Raw genomic sequence first — 13,260 nt, 5'->3', positions numbered from 1 at the left:
ATGTACTGAACTCTTGTAGTTCAACTATGCCAAGGTAAATTCAATATTTAATTCTAGGGCACCTTTAAGTAATAATCTAATTTTCTGAGGTATTGAATTTGGGATTTTCCTTAGTTGTCAGTTATAATCATCAAAATTAAAAGTAATAAACATTTGAAATATATCAGTCTGTGTGTAATGAATGAATATAATATACAAGTTTCACTTTTTGAATGGAATTAGTGAAATAAATAAACTTTTTGATGATATTCTAATTATATGACCAGCACCTGTATAGTAATATAGTATGGGAATAGCCAATACAGCAGTTTACTAATGTAAGTTAATTGTTAATCTGCCCCTTTAATTCACACTGAAACAAACAAAACATGCAGGATTCATATTTAAACAGTCTTTTTGCAGTTTAATATTCAAAGACACTATATCGCAATTAGAATAAAGAACTTAAGAATAAAAAAAACTTAACATTCACAATCATCGGCTTGATCAAGTTGAAACTCGATCTAAATGCAATGGAAAGTGCTTCCTCACTTAAAACGATGTACATGAATCTGACTAAGCTTGATACATTTTTCCAAGCTGATATGGGTGTTCACTCTCTGTCATCTCAGTTTTTCTGTTTTAATAGAGCGTGCGCTCTGTGGGCGTGGCCTCATTAGCGGATAATGAGCTGACTCACGAATGACTGACATCTCTCTCTTTTCAAACAGATTACATAAAGAATATTTGTTTTCGAATTGATGTAATTAATGTATTACTTTTATCACTATGACAAAAAATGACAGGGTATTTTAAGTTGATTTTGCTGCTATGTGAAAAAAATCCAGCAAAATGCTTCGGTGTGCCTCAGATCATTAACGTATGAATAGCACATTCTGTTAGTAGGCGTGTTCACTTTAACGGTAATGAAGTCACATGCAAACAACTTGATATCTCTCTGTTTTCATACAGATTACATAAACAGAGAATATTTGATTTTGTTTTGAATTAGATCATTTAAAAGTAGACACTTAAATGTTTCTATAGATTATATTGCTCATGTCTGTGTGATAACTATTTGCTGGGTTTTGTTTCATTTTTGTGACGCAGTACAAAAAAAAGTTCATTGATTTGTTTTCTTTATATTATGAAAGCACAATGTTTTGTTATTATTGTAAGTGAACACATGAAAGTAGACCCTTTACAGTTTCGAATGATGTATTGCTTTTTGAAAAGAGTACAGAAAACAGTATTTTAAGTCGATTTTACTGTTATTTGAAAATAAAAAATAAAAAATCCACCAAAATGCACCAGCGTGTTCGCTGACCAAAGAGGGTTAAAATGACAGTGTGTCTGCTTCCTGAACAATGCTAAGAAGACTATTCCAGAGTTTGGGTGCTAAATAGGAAGAGGATCTACTGCCTGCAGCTGACTTTGATATTCTAGGTATTTTGATATTGCAATAGATGTGAAGGAGTATAATGCATCAAGAGCTCGCTTGAAGCTGCAGTCCGCAACTTTTTTTGGTTAAAATGATCCAAAATCAACTTTTGAACAAGTACATAACCAGCCAGTGTTCAGAACTATCTAATTATCTTGTCTCGATTCACAACAGTAAGCTTGTAATAATGTTTTATAATAAGAGCGACATGGCGGATTTCCGCTGGAAATTTGAGCATGCAGCAGTTCGTCTGTGCGTCATTACATCATGTCCGTAAACAAAGGAAGGAGTTCAGGCTAATCGGTTTTATCACGTGAGGACGCTGCCGGTAGCGGCACATTTTATAGCTGAAATAATTAAACTTATCATTTTGATGGTGGATTGTAATCCAGAAAGATCCAAATGACAATCATCAATGACAACTGTAGATTCACCCATAGTCAAAAAGCAAAAGACTTGGACTGTTGAGTGGCTACAGAAATTGAAATCTACAGGTAACACTATAACACACTCAATACACATAGTCACGCAATGCTGATGTTGTTAACAATAACAATTTGAGAACAATATAACAGTAATAATAATTTGCACGGTTTGGCATGATCCGAGCTAAGCGATCATTAGATTTAATCATCATTGGCAGCGCGATTTATTGTAGGCCTAATGCTTTTTTCCTCAGTTGGTCAAAACAAAAGTGGCAAACATGTTACTTACTTGTTCAGATGATATTTTCCAGTGAAAATTCTTATATTGGTCATACTTTCAAGGCGTAGAATCTGTGATTCTGAAGTTCAGTATCCACACCGGTGCGGTGACTGACAGCAAGCATTAGATTCATCCGCGCTGGCGAGCTGTGCCGAAGCACAACGCACGTACAGATAACTGTTCCGTATATGACTGCAGTCGCATGTTTCAAACAGAGATGGCAACAAAGAGGAAAAATTGCGGACAGCAGCTTTAAGTACTGAGGAGCTAAACCATTTAGTGTAAGTAATTGTGAGTATTTATAAATTGTAAATACTTTGTAAGTAATTAGCAAGAGCCAATGCAGTGTTGAAAGAACCAGGCTAATATGGTCATACTTCCAGGTTCTATTAAGAACTGAGATTTATTATCATAGCAGTAATAGATGGCAGACCAAGTCATGTAGTACGTTGTGAGTTGTCTGAGGTAACTTTTCTTTTGTGACTGAGGATTTAGATAGTTTCTGTAAATTTCTTGATGAAAGTGCCATTTTACATTTTTGTTAATATTAACAAAGTGCATCCATAAAACCCTTGTATAATTCTGATGTTATGCAGTACAGTTTAGGCTAAAACGTTCAGTTAAAACATACTTCATCCTACAATTTTTGTCTAAGCATATCAGTTAGTATTTCCATTATGTCTACTGGACCTAATGCCAAGTGTGGCTTGCATTTTTGACAGCTTTGGTGGTTCTGGATGACTTGGATTATTCTATCTGTTTGGAACGTGGAGGTTGTCTCACCTTTAAGAGCTGTATGTCCGAATCATTTATGGTGAAGGGAAGTGCTTCTTTCTTGCCTCTGGTGATGCTTTAAGATTTATTTTCATTGTTTTAGACCTCGTTGGTCCTGATTTTACCCTATTTTTATTTCCCCCCATAGCATTACTTCACTGTGTCTATCTTCCTGTTTACCCCTGACATCAAGTACCACCTTCATCTGTCCCAGGAGGGCGAATAACTGAAGTGGATTTTGTATTGTGCCTATTTAATAATTACAGTACTGAAATTCATTGACTCAACTTTTGATCACAGCATACAGAGGAATGTCTGCATCTGGCTTTGCACTACAGGTGTCGTGTGTCAGATTGTCTCCTATCCTCTAGTCTTGTTTTTGCACTGTGGATCAGGTCCGTTTGACCAGTGTTATGGCTCTACATGATAATTTTATTTTAAGTACTCACTGCAATTTTAAAACAATAAAGGTAAATTCCAAAGACTATAATATTAAATAATTTAGGCAGAGGTGTTTGATTGTTTTATTACTTTTGATCTCAGGAAATGTTCAACCTAATCAAGGCCCAGTCACTGCCTCTGCCTCAAGTGTAGTACAAACATTTTAAAAACATTTTAAATCAATGTATGGATTTGGTTTTATACATTTAAATGTTCAAAGCTTATTCTCTAAAATGGATATGGTCCATATCTGGGTACAGTCAACTGATGCGGATGTGATTGTTCTAACTGAAACTTGGCTAAACAAATCTGTTTTGGACAAGTATATTTGTATTAATGGATATAATGTATGTAGGACTGACAGACTAAAAAGGGGTGGGGGCAAAGAACTAGCACTGATAAAAGGCGACTGTTTTGCTATTATTCACGTGCTTCGACTCACTTTTAATATTGTTCAGTGTTACTTATTTGAACTAAAACTAGTTTTAAATGCTGACAAAACTTATGTTGTTCCTAAAACAAAATCCATCCCTCATAACCTTCTTTCAATCACTACTTCCCAAGGTTCTGAGATTGAGTTTGTATCTCAGTATAGGTATCTCAGGATTTTAAGATGACTCTCTTTCCTTTGTCCCTCATGTTCAGAAACTGGTGAAAAGACTGAAAGTGAAACTGGGTTTTTATTTTAGAATCAAATCCTGCCTTTCCTTTGAGGCTAAATAGAGGCTTGTTGCCACCACCTTTATGTTTGTAATAGATTATGGTGATGTCATATATATGCATACATCTGTTTAGCGTTTACATGCTTTGGACACTGTTTATCATGGTGCATTGAGGTTCATAACAAATTTTAAAAACCCTCACTCATCGTTGCAAGTTGTATGCTTGTGTCTGCTTTGTCTATCCGTAGACTAAAACACTGGCATGTTCTTATTTTATCTTAATATAAATAATTAGAAGGTTTAACTGGAAACCAATTTCACCAGCTTCTGAGTCTACATGGACTGTCATGGCACTACCCAAACTATAGGCCAAGTGTACTTGTTGCGTTTGGGTGGTTACCAATGTAGCCTGTCTCAAGACTCTCTCCTCCAGTTTCACAGGTACTAAATACGTCAAGTCAAGTCAAGTCAAATTTATTTATATAGCGCTTTTACAATTGGTAATTGTTCAAAGCAGCTTTACATATTAGAAGCACAGAAAAAGGGAAGTGGTTAAAAATAAGCTGTACAACCAAGCGTGGTAATAACATATACAAGATGGTGCTACATTAAGCCAATGTCGGCTGACTCCCAGGGGTGGAAAAAGCCCCCTAGGAGAAAAACCCAGCGTGCTAGCACTGGGAAAAAAGTCCTAGGAGGGAAAAAACCCCTTGGAAGATATATATAATATATGTAAATGGATATGGAGATCAAAATCTGAATTATACATTTTTATTATAGAGATTAAAAATAGATTATATATAAATATATGTAAGCGGATACGGGGATTAAAAATCTGAATTATAGATGCAGCCAGAACTGGGTCTGTAGGCCCATTGTCTCCTGGGCTACGTTGTAGTCAGGTCCAGACACAGGTTCTCCATCTGATCTGGATACGGCCTGAATCCAGCACCCGGCAAACCTCAGGATAAGCAGAGAGACAGATATTAGCGGAGATGCCATTCTTATTCTGATGTACAGGTATATCTAGTGTTATAGGAAATGTTCTCGGTTCCGGCCGACCTAAATATTGCAGCGTAACAATCCTTTAACGGATTTGAAAAATGTTAATGTATTGATAATGTGTTATGTGTATGCAAGAGCAAAGAGATGTGTTTTTAGTCTAGATTTAAACTGACAGAGTGTGTCTGCTTCCCGAACAATGCTAGGAAGATTGTTCCAGAGTTTAGGTGCTAAATAGGAAAAGGATCTGCCGCCTTCAGTTGATTTTGATATTCTGGGTATTATCAACTGGCCTGAATTCTGAGATCGCAATAGATGTGAAGGACTATAATGCATTAAGAGCTCACTTAGGTACTGGGGAGCTAAACCATTTAGAGCTTTATAAGTAAGTAGCAAGATTTTAAAATCTATACGATGTTTAATAGGGAGCCAATGTAATGTTGACAGAACTGGGCTAATATAGTCATACTTTCTGGTTCTAGTAAGAAATCTAGCTGCCGCATTTTGGACCAACTGTAGTCTGTTTAGAGCTAGTTTAGAGTAGTAAATATAGAGCTGAGTATCGTCAGTGTAGCAGTGAAAACTAACACCATGCTTCCTAATTATCTCTCCTAAGGGCAGCATGTACAGAGTGAAAAGCAACGGTCCTAGTACTGAGCCTTTGTGGTACACCATATTTAACCTGTGATCGATACGACATCTCTTCATTAACTACTACAGACTGATAACGGTCAGATAAGTACGATTTGAACCATGCCAAAGCAATTCCACTAATGCCAATATAGTTTTCAAGTCTTTTTTAGAAGAATGTTGTGATAGTGTCAAAAGCAGCACTGAGATCTAATAACACTAATAGAGAAATACAGCCACGATCGGATGATAAGAGTAGATCGTTTGTAACTCTAACGAGAGCAGTCTCAGTACTATGGTTTGGTCTAAATCCTGACTGGAAATCCTCACAGATTCCATTTCTTTCTAAAAAGGAACACAGTTGTGTTGAAACTGCCTTTTCTAGTATCTTTGACAGAAAAGGTAGATTCGAGATTGGCCTGTAGTTTACTAAATCTCTCGGATCTAGTTGAGGTTTTTTAATAAGAGGTTTAATAATAGCCTGCTTAAAGGTTTTTGGCACGTATCCTAGTGTTAAGGATGAATTAATTATATCAAGAAGTGGACCTACGACCTCTGGAAGCATTTCTTTCAGTAGTTTAGTCGGCATTGGGTCTAACATACATGTTGTTGATTTTGATGATTTGATAAGTTTAGATAATTCTTCCTCTCCTATAGAGGCGAATGATTCTAGTTTTACCTCAGGGACACTACAGTGCACTGTCTGAAGCGAAACTGTAGACGGTTGCATGTTTTTAATTTTCTCTCTAATATTATCAATCTTGCAAGTAAAGAAGTTCATAAAGTCATTACTGCTGTGCTCTATGGAAACGTCAGCAGTTGAATCTCTGTTTCTAGTTAATTTAGCCACTGTGTAAAATAAATACCTAGGATTATGTTTGTTTTCTATTAAGAGATTTGAAAAATAAGTAGATCTAGCATTTCTTATAGCCGTTCTGTACTCAATCATTTTTTCTTTCCACGAAAGGCGAAAAACTTCTAGTTTTGTTTTCTTCCAACTACGTTCAGCTTTTCTAACAGCTCGTTTTAGAGCCCGAGTGTGCTCATCATACCACGGCGTTGGATTAGTTTCCTTAATCTTCTTTAGACGTAAAGGAGCGACTGCATCTAATGTGCTGGAAAAGAGAGAGCCAATAGTTTCTGTTGCAGCATCGAGTTCTTCTAAGTTGTCAGGTATACTAAGGCGATGAAACTGCTCGGGGAGATTATTTATAAAGCAATCTTTAGTGGTAGACGTGATGGTTCTACAATATTTATGGCTGGGTGGTGGTTTTGCAGCCTTGGCTAATTGTATTATACACGAGACTAGATAATGATCTGATATATCATCGCTCTGCTGTAGAATTTCAACAGCATCAATATCAATTCCATGCGACAGTATTAGATCTAGGGTATGATTACGACAATGAGTGGGTCCTGACACGTGTTGTCTAACTCCAATAGAGTTTAAAATGTCTGCAAATGCCAATCCAAATGCGTCTTTATTATTATCTACATGGATATTAAAATCACCAACAACAAGGACTTTATCCACAGCCAGTACTAACTCTGATAGGAAATCAGCAAATTCTTTGATAAAGTCAGTATGGTGCCCTGGTGGCCTGTATACAGTAGCCAGCACAAATGTCAACTTACACAATGTTACATAAAGCACCATCACTTCAAAGGAATTATATTTTAAATTCTTTTGAGTGATTCTGAATATATTACTATAAATTACAGCAACACCTCCCCCTTTGCCTTTCTGTCGAGGATTGTCGATAATCATAACCTTGAGGATTAGACTCATTTAAAGTAATGTAATCGTCTGGTTTTAGCCAGGTTTCTGTCAAACACAGCAAGTCTAGTTTATTGTCTGTGATAATTTCATTTACAATAAGTGCTTTTGAAGAAATAGATCTAATATTCAGTAACCCAAGCTTTATCATTTGTTTATCTGATTTATCTGTGATTTTCATTTTTTGAACATCAATTAAATTTTTACTCTTAAAAGGTTTCTGAAGTTTTTTGTATTTACTAGTTCGAGGTACAGACACAGTCTCTATGTGATAATATCTAGGTGAAAGAGTTTCTATGTGCTGTGAATTATTTGAGTTCTGTGACGTGAGGCGGCTAGCAGACGGTCGGTTTAGCCAGTTTGTCTGCGTCCTGATCTGGGCCCTGGTTTGTCATGTTTCAGCTCTAAGACTATTTGCCAAATTTCTAGATAGAAGAGCAGCACCATCCCGGGAGGGATGAATACCATCTCTTTTCAACAGATCAGGTCTGCCCCAAAAGCTTTTCCAATTGTCTATGAAACCTATATTATTCTGTGCACACCACTTAGACAGCCAGCCATTGAGTGATGATAACCTGCTAACTATCTCATCACTCCGAACAGGAAGAGGGCCAGAACAAATTACTTTTGCTGACATTGAATTTGTGAGTTCACACACCAAATACGGAGCTATACTGTTCTCTGCCAAGCTGTCCAAAGCAGGAAATTCGTACATAAGCATAGTCATGTTGTAAGGTATAGTCAATAATCTGCTGAATGGAGTCAAATGCTTTGAGGGGAAATTTGTACCATTGTATTACTGTGGGTGAAGCATTTGTGTCAGAGGGGATCCGAACTGTATGGATGTCTGTGACCTTGCAATCATAAGGGTCTCTAGAAAAGATCTCCTTATGTTCATAGAAAATTAGCCAGCAGATTGTATTACAGAGTTTGGTTGACTGTACTTTATTTTAATATTTAACAGGCGGCAAGTGATATCAAGTAAGCAATGCATAATGAAGAAACGAAGCAATGAAGAATTTGTGTGTGCGCGGGTGCTGGTGCGACCACTGGAATTTTTTTTTTTTTCCTTCAGATAGTAAACTGTACTCTGTAATTTATGGTTATACAGGTAAAAGCAAGACATCATTCATACATTTACACCAAAAAAAAACTCAAATGACCTAATTATTAAAGTGAAATATATTTTGCATAGCCTGTAGGCCTAAATATTCCCATTTATTTTATGTATGTTATGTATAGTTTTATTCTGTTTTCTCCATTCACAGAAGCGCTGCAGGTGCGTGTTGTGACGATGTGTGAACTCATGTTCTACTATCCTGCAATTTTAGCTGGTTTCAAAACATACATTAAGCTGCATATTACTTGACATTCATTTTCACTTAAATGTAGGCCTAATGCTTGATGGTTGGTGATATATATCATCGGAAAAACTAATGCCAGGGTATTGCCATTATGACTTGCCTAACCTAATGGCCATTTCAAATAAGCGTTTCTGTTCAGAACGATTAAATTTGATTTCGTTTTCGTTTCTGGTTATGTTCCAGTCAAAATTTCATTCATTTCCGGTTTCGTTCCTTGAACCGGTTTAGAGCCCTGGTCAGAAGTGTAAAATACACCTGTTCACAGCTGTCCCCTACTCTTGGCAGATCTGTGAGTTCTCCTATGACTGGAACTGCTAATTCAAACTCATGAAAAGAGCTGTTCCCTAAAGGAGTGTGAGTGGGAATGTGAATATCACATCTTGTGAGATTCTGTACAAGCAGGTATGACGAGCGGTAATTAATCTCAAGTTGTGGGTCACCTTGATGCCGCCTACACGTGTGGAAAATACACCTCTGTATTACAAGGTTCCAGGGCGCATAAGAATTAATCTCTTCTCCAGCACCTGTGTGGAAGGCCAGTTTTCTTGGGGTGCTTCCGCTGACTGAGGTTTAACAGCCGGCATCAGTTCTTGATCAAGGCTTTCTTTAGGAGAGTGGGGGTTACTCACTATTGACTGCACACTAGGGGTGGGAGTCTTTAGTCACCTCACGATCCGATTCCAAAACGATTCTTGAACAATATTTTTTTATTATTATTATTATTATTATTATTAATAATTAATTAGTTTACCAACTTAAGAACCTTTAAAATCCTTACATTTATATAAGTAATTAATAAGTAGGCCTACTTTTTAAAAAATTAATACAAATTGAAAGATTTTAATTAAAACTATGTTAAGAATTTTAAACTTATATAACTTATATAACAAAACATATAAGCAAGTAGCAAATAATAAAGAGGAGCAACGAAACAAGCAATAAACAGAGTGCTTTCAGTATTTAAGATTATCTGAATGATTTTTTTGTTTACTGTCATTTGATTGTTACATCAGATAGCGGGAGATCTGATAAGTTGCATTCACGCACAGATCTCTTTTGAAATATAATAAGTAATGTGGTTTGTCCTGTCCATTTAATCCATTAAGACAAAACTGATTGTGTTTAGGCTACATTAATTTTGCGTCATAAAACCATTTTGAGACGCAAGCACATTAAACCACTTACACGGAGTCGCGCACAGCCGCATGTGCGAGCACTCTTCACAAACACAGCGTCAGCAAAATTGAAAGCAGCCTTCTGTAGGTGAGTTTCATATTTTAAATATACAAGTCTGCTGCATTCCAAATGACACACATGATGCCTTCGTAGAACATTTGTAAGGAAAATACAGACGGGTGAGACCGCGCACAGCAACATCAAACAAAGCACATCCTGTGCAGTGAAGCCCGCAAATGTCGTTGTAATTCGCTTCAACCTTTCCGAACTTTATGAAAGATTATTTTATGGAAGGTTCGAGTGGTGTATGTGCATGAGTAATTGGCATCAAGCAGAATCCTGGAGTTTCTAAAGCATACTCTGCGTCATCGTGCATCTGAATAAAAGAATAAGCTTTCTTCTGAATCGATCCAGAATCATTGGAGAGAGAATCGCGATGCATAGATGGATTTTTTTTTTTTTTTTTTTCCCACCCCTACTGCTCAGTGCCAGGCACTCTTTCTACCTCTACTGCTTCACATAGGCTCTGACTAGTGATGCTATCTTTAATAGGCTGTGGAAGTGAGCCCATAACTGACAGTTGTGGCAGTCAATCAAGGGTGCAAGTCTGTTCAGCAAGTCTTGACCAATGAGCAGCTGTTCTCAAAATCAACAAATGTAAATGGGATGGACAACTTTCATGCCACCGAAAGTTATCCCTGGGCTTGGTCCTGTGTGTAGGTTATGTTAACTGACAATCCTCTACTCTGAGCCATTTCCCTAGAACATGGGTTTTTGTTCTAAGTTCCTCAAAGAGCCTGGCTGACATCAAAGAGATCTCTGAACTGGTATCTAGTAGGGCATCACGTATCAAAATACTTTGGCCCAGTTAATGCCTTTGACACCCTGTTTGAAGTCATTGGGCTTTGACTGAGAAGGGTAGCCACGGTCACCAGCACCCATTGGCTGAGGGAACTCTGATCCTTCTAACTCAAGAAGAGCCTCTCTAAGCTCAAAAACATGGGTTCTTGATTCTCTGTCCCTTTTGTCTGTGCTTACTTTCTCATTCTCCCAAGCTCTCATTGCAAGCAGTCTTAACTCTGCTGCAGACATGCGATCAACATCAACAAGAAGTGAAAGGAGTTTATTGATGGCTGGATGTCGGTTACTTATAAACAGGCTTTTAAACATTACATCTTACTCTGCCCTAGAGGAGTCTGTGCCAGCAAAGTGTACTCTACGTCGGGGGTGTCCAACCTTGTTCCTGGGGATCTACCTTCCTGCAGAGTTCAGCTCCAGCCCTGCTCAACACACCTGTCTGTAATTAGGATCTTAATTAGCTGATTCAGGTGTGTTATATCTGGGTTGGAGCTAAACTTTGCAGGTAGGTAGATCTCCAGGAACAGGGTTGGGCACCCCTGCTCTATGTAAATGTTCGTATTATTCTCTCGGGGTTTCATAGCAATTTTGTCTGATCTGCAAAGCAGAGAGACGAGAGGCAGATGGATCCTGATACATTGTGTTATCTTATGTGTATGCTGATTTTGTCAGACAACGTTTTGATTAGAAATCGGGATTATAGCACAGCTTTAACATGTCAGGGCTTGACATTAACGCTTGTCCATTAGTCCGGGATAAGTGGATTTTTGTTGAAGGGGCAAGTGAAAGAGAATTTTACTTGCCCAGCCCAAGGAGCCTGATTAAAACGTCAATACCAAAAAACGAAAACAAAAAAAAAACCTTGAGAATCACAAAAACTCGAGAATGACTTGATTTTATTACATTTAGTGTAAGTGGTGATCGATAGTGGATAATAATAGGCTGTATAAGTCACTTACTTTTTAGAGGGAACATTGATTGTTCTTGTTTAATTTTAGCAGCGAAAATATTTTCAAACAAAGATCACAGTAGAACCATAGAGCAGAGGTCTCCAACTCTGTTCTTGGGGACCCACTGTCCTGCAAAGTTTTTCCAACCTGCTTTAGCTCACCTGCTTGTGTATTTTCAAACATGTGATTTTTTTTTTTTTTTTTTTTTTTTTTCCCAAACCAGTTCAGCGGAAATCCAGCCCTTGAGCCGATTCTAAACATTTCATTGGCCATGTCAATCACAATAACGATTACCTACACCCAACCCTGATCCCTAAACCTACCCGTCACTGTAACCTCAGCCAACAAAACTGGTTGCAGGGCGGGGATTTCCGCTGAACCGTTTGGGGGAAAAAGTCACGCTTTTCAAACATGCTGAAGAGCTTGATTAGCTGCTTCAGGTGTGTTTGATTAGGGTTGGAGCTAAACTCTGCAGGGCAGTGGGGCCCCAGGAACAGGGTTAAAAGTCCTTTATGCTAAAATTATGTGAGCACAAAGTGTAGCACCAGAGAAGCAAACAAATGTAAAGGGCTAACACACATGCAACATTGACATGATGAATATTCTAATTGTCGTATTACGTCATCTATCGACATTTAGCGATATATATATATATATATATATATATATATATATATATATATATATATATAATATGCCATTTAAAAAAAAAAAAGAATTTAAAAAAGGCATTAAAAAGCATTAAATTAGATTTGAAACCTGTAGAAACCCTGTATTTGATCATGTGTATCACAGCCACCTGTAAATGATGCATATAAATGACAGGAATAACATTTTGATCATATCACCCACCCCTAAGCAACAGATGCTATTTTCATTTAATTTGTTTATTGATCACCAACACAAATAGATCCAAATCAGAGTAATTCTGAATTTGCCTAAATCCTTAGAAGACTTGTGGCAACTTCTTCTTCTCAACCTGCTTGCCCTGCTTTGTCCACACAAAGAGTTCTGCATTCTCAGAAACACTCATAATATTATCAAGCTATTGCATTCGTTGTGTAGATGAAAATAGACTAGTGAATTGATAATACAGGATTGTTTCAGCCATACAGTAGGACACATACTGAATTTAGTAGTGATTTTGTTTCTATGGTGTTGCTAACTGGTAGGAACTACTTAAAATGAGAGAAACCTAGTGGATAATCACAAACATTTTTAATGTTTGCATAGTATGGTTGTTAAACAGAAAAAGTACAACTACTTAAAATGACAAACATCTGTAAATGCAGGTGAAATATGGAAGAAAGACCTTTAGGATGAAGGTTGACTTTGGTATTGCAAAATAAATGTTTTATTTATTTTCTGTTTTCATCATTTTAATACATAGTTTATTATTATAAAAAGTATTGAGAAAATATTGTACATAGTTATTTTCAAAACTAATGGCAAGTAAAATTGTGGCATGTTTTGTTACATGTCTGATAAGATACTGTTGTCC

The 13,260-nt window shown here is 37.0% G+C and overlaps 1 protein-coding gene across 8 annotated transcripts in view; it reads left to right on the top strand.

The window, feature by feature from the left end:
* The window catches only part of chst10 (carbohydrate sulfotransferase 10), a 155,879-nt gene that overhangs the window by 106,614 nt on the left and 36,005 nt on the right, over window positions 1-13,260 (top strand). The window lies entirely within an intron of this gene.

Source organism: Chanodichthys erythropterus, chromosome 12 (assembly GCF_024489055.1).
Source record: "Chanodichthys erythropterus isolate Z2021 chromosome 12, ASM2448905v1, whole genome shotgun sequence".
NCBI classification, from domain to species: Eukaryota; Metazoa; Chordata; class Actinopteri; order Cypriniformes; family Xenocyprididae; genus Chanodichthys; species Chanodichthys erythropterus.
This window is presented reverse-complemented; position numbering and strand designations above follow the sequence as displayed.